This window comes from Heptranchias perlo, chromosome 8, assembly GCF_035084215.1.
Source record: "Heptranchias perlo isolate sHepPer1 chromosome 8, sHepPer1.hap1, whole genome shotgun sequence".
NCBI classification, from domain to species: domain Eukaryota; kingdom Metazoa; phylum Chordata; class Chondrichthyes; order Hexanchiformes; family Hexanchidae; genus Heptranchias; species Heptranchias perlo.
The window spans coordinates 72,905,216-72,912,868 of record NC_090332.1 but is presented as its reverse complement, the minus strand read 5'-3'; positions in this window follow the sequence as shown (position 1 = coordinate 72,912,868).

Below are 7,653 nucleotides of genomic sequence, written 5' to 3'. Positions count from 1 at the left end.
TTCCTTAGCATGTCCACCACTTTCTTCCACATCTTGTGAACTGTATGCAAGCAGCTGCAGGCCAGAATCTCTCTCTTTATATCAAAATAGTGATGACCTGCTGACTAGATAACTGCAGTTCAGCTTAATCAAAAAGATTCTAAAGAAAATCTTATGCCTCAAAATTGCTGTGTAATTTTAGTTTCAGATCCTATAAGGCTTGTACTAGCTTCTGTACCTGCTATTGCTGTGTTATTGATTGCTTTGCTCACAATGTAGGTATTAGCAATGTCTAGAGGTATTGTTAAAATAAAATCTCCTTTTATGACTTAGTTGGTCATAAACTTAGTGTGTGACTGAACCAAGTAGACCAATAGGTTCCAGGTTCAATTTCCAGTCTGTACTGAGTTAGCTGATTTCAACAAAGATGGCAATTGGGGATACTATGATTGGCCTCAGTGCCAATTCTCCTTGAAGAGAAAATGGAGGTGAAAAAATCCTTTTAAAATGTTTGAAAGCTACATTTAAACATGTAAAATCACACAGCTACCTCAATGGTTCAGTAGATAGCTACACCATGTGGTGTGCTACTGAGTCATACAGGACAGGAAGCCTGACCCTTGCTTTGTGATGACTTAGCTGGTATCAGACCAAGCTCAGCCTTTTAAAACTGCACTGCTATGGTACACTTTATGACATTGGTAGTATCAGAGTTCAAAATGTTTCAACTTAATTGTATTTCCTTTGAACAAGACTGTAAGATGGAAACTTCATGCTACATTTTCAATGTTAGCTAAGATGCTAACTTGGCAAAAATAAATCAGTGAAGTTGTTGATGAGGGTGCAGTCGACTAATTCATTCTCCATATACTCAGATTAACCATGTTGATATGTTTCTCCAATGTTCAGTTTAAACCCAATTAAATCATATTATTTCAATTTCATCAAGATTGTATTTATTTTATCAACGTGAGTCATTTTTTGACAATTCCCTTTCCTAAGGCAACCTGTGTATATGGGTATTAATGTTTGATTAATGCAATTGGCCTAAATGTGCAGTGCAATCAAAGTCCAAAATATGGTTTTGAAATACCTGGCAATAAGGATCAGGAGTTACAGACCAGTAAACCAAAAAAAGAATTAAAAATAAATCAGAAAATGCAAGAAATACACAGCAAGTCAGTCACACTTGTAAAGAAAAAACAAATTAACATATAACCTTCATCAGAACATGAAAGAGTCAGCCTACTTAATTTTGTAGTTAACATATTTGAACTCTTGACTTTCACCTGTTACTCTTTCATCTTCCTCTTTAGAATGGTTTTTTTTTTCTGTGAACTTTCTTCTCTCCCTTTCTCCTGAAGTGGTTGACTCCTTGATGGAGTACAGTTCCGTGAGGATCAGACACCCTTCAGCACCTCATGTGGGAGCTTAGGCAGCATATGTTAGCTGCAAGAAGCATCGCAACAGAGCCCAATCATATTCTCATCCAATTTCTCCATTTTTCCAGTAAAGGATCACTGAATAGCAGTTGGGAGTGGGAATCCTGGCCAACTTTCTCTTCCATAATGCAAGGACATTGAGACCAGTTGTAGCACCCCTACCATTGCTTGGCTGAGATCAGCTAACTCAGCACAGAGTAGGGATTGAACCTGCGACTTTCCTGGTCTGTATGGCTCAGCAACTCACCATCTTAATCACCTGAGCCATCGAAGCTGTTGAAGAGTTTCTCCTACTTGATTTTCAGTCCGGATGAAGAATTCCACTTGAAACATTAACATATCTTTCTCTTTCAGATGTTAACTGTATATCGTTCCTGAGGTGTGAGGCCCAAAACTGAATGCAGTGCTCCATATGGGGTCTGACCAAGGCTGTATACAACTGCAGCATAACTTACTTCCCTTTGTATTCTAGTGCCCTTGAGATAAAGGCCAAATTCCATTAGCCCTTTTGATTGATTTTTGGACCTGACTATTAGCTTTCAATGATTTGTGAACTTGGACTCCCAAATTTCTTTGCTCCGCTACAGTTCCTAGTTTCTCACCATTTAGAAAATATTCCGATTTATCTTTCTTGGGTCCAAAGTGGATGACCTCACACTTGCCCACATTGAACTCCATTGATTTCAACGGAAATGAAAATCGGATGGTTTCTATAACGCTGATCTACAATGCCAGTTTTACACCTGGGCAGCAAGTTAAAAATCTACCCCAATGTATCTTGAAGGTCCACCTCAATGAGACAAGCCTCATTCAAAGTCCTGTTGCTTAACAAAATTTGTAAGAAACACATTTTAAAAGGGTATTTAAACCCTTTCTGGTCTGATTCTATTTATTACTATTGTTTTTAGGTATGTTGCTTTTGAGTATTTTGTTGTGTTTTACTGTTTCTGTGTATTATTCTGCCTGACAAAGCAGTTGACATTGGTCTGACAGCATGTTATTTTCTGTCCATTGGAAAGATCAGGAGAACCTGGTGGGAATCTCCAGTGATCGATATACCAGGATTAGAAGTTAATTGTTAACCCTGGGCACACTATCCCATACACAGTACATAAGAAGGTGCAGGTTTCAGTTAATAAGAGATCTGCTTATGTAAACTGTCCTTTTGCCGTGAACTGAAGATAAAAGTGTTGAGAAAGAGCCTGAACTGTAACACATGATTTATGTTTGGTATACATATTTTGTTTTAAATTTTAGAAAAATATAAAAGAAAAAAAAGTTAGGCCATGACGAAGGAAAGAAAGAACCTGCATTTATACAGCGCCTTTCACGACATCAGGATGTCCCAAAGGGCTTTACAGCCAATTAAGTACTTTTGAAGTGAAGTCACTGTTGTAATGCAGGAAACATGGCAGCCAATTCGCCCAGAGCAAGGTCCCACAAACAGCAGTGTGATGATAACCAGATAATCTGTTTTAGGTGTTGATTGAGGGATAAATATTGGCCAGGACACCGGAGAGAACACCCCTGCTCTTCTTCGCATAGTGCCATGGGATCTTTTACGTCCACCTGAGAGGGCAGACGGAGTCTAGGTTTAACGTCCAATCCGAAAGATGGTATCTCTGACAGTGCAGCACTCCCTCAGCATTGCACTGGAGTGTCAGCTTAGAAGCGGGAAAGCCTGGGACCTGAGTTGTAGATGTGTAAAGTGGCAGTGAGAGGCAATAATAGCCATATGTGCTCCAAGGCTCCAAAAGAGGCATGAGTGGCACAGAGCTCGCGCATGCATGGAGCCTGGAAAATAACACCAATGGAGACCGGCAACCCCAGGGATTGAACTGAACTCAGGCCCTGGGTACAAAGAGGGGGCAGGCCTGTGCAGGGGCAAGCAGATGCAGGGAATTCTAAAACACTAATGGTTAATTTTATCAGTGAGTACGTTAATTTTCTTAAGAATTAGGTAATTTATTCTGTTACAGATTTAATTGTTAGGGGTGAATAGTCTGAAAGGTTTGAAAGCAACATGGGCACTGAAACAACATGGAAATTTTTTTTGAACACTTTGATTGGTTGATCCTTGTGGTTGTTGGTTTCTGATATAGCTTTTCCTGCCTGTGTAGGGTGAATGGCAGTGGCTTCTGATTGCTTTGCATTTGGTCAGTAGGATATTTGAGTGAAACATGGTTAACTTGACAGATATTAGCATTGAAACCAGTCATGATTCAATTATCCTTGAGATTGTGACGCCCTATGCATGCCTTTAAAGTGTGATGGCTTTTGACAAATGGTAGTGGTTGTTGGAGGCCAATCATCTCAGCCCCAGGGCATTGCTGCAGGAGTTCCTCAGGGCAGCGTCCTAGGCCCAACCATCTTCAGCTGCTTCATCAATGACCTTCCCTCCATCATAAGGTCAGAAATGGGGATGTTCGCTGATGATTGCACAGTGTTCAGTTCCATTCGCAACCCCTCACATAACGAAGCAGTCCGAGCCCACATGCAGCAAGACCTGGACAACATCCAGGCTTGGGCTCATAAGTGGCAAGTAACATTCGCGCCACACAAGTGCCAGGCAATGACCATCTCCAACAAGAGAAAGTCTAACTACCTCCCCATGACATTCAACGGCATTACCATCGCCGAATCCCCCACCATCAACATTCTGGGGGTCACCATTGACCAGAAACTTAACTGGACTAGCCATATAAATACTGTGGCTACAAAAGCAGGTCAGAGGCTGGGTATTCTGCGGCGAGTGACTCACCTCCTGACTCCCCAAAGCCTTTCCACCATCTACAAGGCACAAGTCAGGAGTGTGATGGAATACTCTCCACTTGCCTGGATCAGTGAGCTCCAACAACACTCAAGAAGCTCGACACCATCCAGGACAAAGCAGCCCGCTTGATTGTCACCCCATCCACCACCCTAAACATTCACTCCCTTCACCACTGGCGCACTGTGGCCGCAGTGTGTACCATCCACAGGATGCACTGCAGCAACTCGCCAAGGCTTCTTCGACAGCACCTCCCAAACCCGTGACCTCTACCACCTAGAAGGACAAGAGCAGCAGGTACATCGGAACAACACCACCTGCACGTTCCCCTCCAAGTCACACACCATCCCGACTTGGAAATATATCGCCGTTCCTTCATCGTCGCTAGGTCAAAATCCTGGAACTTCCTTCCTAACGGCACTGTGGGAGAACCTTCACCACACGGACTGCAGCGGTTCAAGAAGGCGGCTCACCACCACCTTCTCAAGGGCAATTAGAGATGGGCAATAAATGCTGGCCTCGCCAGCGACGCCCACATCCCATGAACGAATAAAAAAAATGCCCTACAGACACACTCTAAATGCAACACCTAATTATATAAATGGATAGATTGACTATCAGGAACAAGACAGATTTAAATGCAGTGGGTAGTTATTATCAATACAATGTAATAAAGGGTGCAAAAGGGTAGGATAAGATGGCATGGTACAACTGGATATTTGTTGTTTAAGAGGGGTCAAGGTGGATGATTAATAGATCTAGTGCCGCCCAGCTGAAGCTTGGGGAGGGACAGCAACAGATGGTTATAGTTATAAAAAAAAGTATTCGTTGTCTTGCTGATCTCTTGCTCATAAAATTGTAAAAAAAGTAACTTTTTTTCTGTAACCATGGGGTAAATTATCGGAAGGCTGAGCGGGTGCGTTCGTGGCGGGGGGGCTCCTAAAATTGGGGATTCCCGGAGCGGGTCCGAAGCCCGGCTCCAACCTGCCCACTTCCGGGTTCCCCAATGACGTGAATCGGTGCACGCGCAGCCCCCGCATGCGGGTCTCCCACCGGCAATCAAAGCAGGCGTGATCCCACTTAAGATCATTATCTGGGTACTTGAGGTCGTTTACAGACCTCATTAGTTGGAGATTTTAGGAGGATTCGGATTTTGGACTACCCAGAGCGTGTTTCCCATGCTGGGGGAAACACTCCCTGTTTAAACAGAAGTGTTGCAGCCAGCAGCCAGTGGCAGCTGCAAAGGTCCATTTAATAGGTGCGGGGTAAACCCTCATTCATTGCAGCAGGGCACTCTGTCACCTCAGACAAAGTTTTGTCTGCCACACCATTGTCTCCGCACTCTAAATTATTACATCATACCCTAAACGCTGCTGTCCAAACACATTTACCTACTTTGTGGACCCCCCTCACACTCACACCGTCAGGATTTGGGGGGGGGATTCCATTGCTGCATTCATCACTCCATTGGAGGACAACCAACATCACCAGCCTCGCCAGGCATGGCATCCACCTCCGCCACGTGGAACTACACAACACAGTGCTGCGCAACAGGCACCTGCACAAAGCAGTCGTGCAACTATACATACACACACTGTAGGGTGACCCAATGGGTGGCATCAAGGGTGTTTATGGAGAACCTCATGAAAGGGCCTTATTGCACAAGCCAGTCAAGAATGGCCAAGACGTGGAAGTAGTGGTGACAATATAATATGTTATGTGAGTTGATCAGAAATCAAATATAAGTAAAAACCATGACAAACCCTCAAACACCCTTGTGCACCCCTTTATGCTCACGACACATTTGCCTTACGCTTCCTACTACACATATGTGATGCATGCCCTGTGGCTTCTGCACAGGTAGTGGCAGGTTGGGTGAGGCTGACCGTGAAAGAAATGCATCAGAGGGTGAGTATGAGATAGAGCCATGAGATTGTATGAGGATTGGGTTGAGTGGTAGTGGTGGGATGAGTACTGGCGAGGTGAGACAGTGCAGGTAAGATGAGGATGAGCTTTGAGTGGGTGTGGGGAGTGATGTGATAGAGTAGTGTTGGCAGTGCAGAAGGAGATGTGGGGTGGGAGCAGTGATGTGGCAGACGGAGTGTAGGGGAATGAGTGAGTGTACTCACTTCGGCTGACCTACTTAGGTCATTGAAGCGCCTCCTGCACTGTATGCAGGTGCGCAATAGTTTGTGGTGCTGGTGACCTCCTCTGCCATCTCGAGCCAGGCCTTCGTGGTGGCAGAGGCAGGCCACTTCCTCCCGTCCGCCGGAGAGAAGATCTCTGTCCTCCCCCTCCTCCTCACCCCATCCAGTAGGATCTAGAGTGAGGCATCATTAAACCTGGGAGCAGCCTTCCCCATGGGCTGCTCCATGCTGTAATTTTGGCTCCTTTCTGCAGCATCAGTCAGTGGAGGACTGCCCCTTTAAATAGGGCTCCTCCAGTTGACAGCCTATGATGCGGGTGCGCAGTCCGCCTGCTGTGCAGCTTTCCAGCGTGAAACCCGGAAACCAAGGTAAGTGGCTTCAATTTACTTACGATCGCGTGGGGAACCCACCGATTTTACTGGGCGGATTACTCACGCGACGAGTCGACCCACCGCTGGCAACCCGCTTCCATCCTAATATCGGGCCCCATGTCTCTGTATCTCTCCCAACCTAAGTAAGTAATCTATGTAAATTTCTATCTCTTTGTTCTTCTATATATCTCCCATTCTTACTGTGTCCCCATTCTTTGTCTCTCTGTATGCCTTTGACACACTTCCTCTTCATAGTCATATCTGCTTTATTTTATTTCTGCTTCTCTCTCTCTTTGGCTCATTCATTAATTTCCCCACCTCTCATCTCAGTTTCCCACTGTCCCTCCTTTACTTTGTTTTGTCTCTGGTTCTCTGGCCTAGACTTTGCGGTGAGATCAATATTTTTCTGGGCCGGAGTTGTTGGAACTATGCAGAGTGGGCTCCAGACAGGATCGTCACCATCTACAGAGAACCTGCTATTGCAAGGGAGCAAGCCACATCTAAAGGGGGCAGAAACGCCCCAAAAATCTGAAACTTGATATTACTTTAGGCCTCGGCCAAACAAGGTTGGAGTTGGGGGCCTGAAGAGAAGGAGAAATGCCCAGTATCCGGCTCAGTGGTAGTGCCAGCGGGAAGCAGGGAAATTGGGCAGGTACCTGGGCCCCACTTCTCCGCCATAATTTACCAGCGGTGGGGCAGTCAGGCCACAAGCCAGCTTCCCTCTGGTGGGGGAGAGAGGTTGGGAAAGGTCTGTACAGGCCAGTGGGAACAAAACCCCAAAGGTGCAGTCCAATGCCACCTCTTTTAATGGTGCACACTAACTCCACTAGCACCAGTGCTACCTGATTTAATTTGTTGTTTTGCCAATGACTTTGGGGTCTGTTGTCAGCAACAAAACAAATGGGGGATGCATTTAGGAAGTCTCAACCCAGTTACCAGTAGGC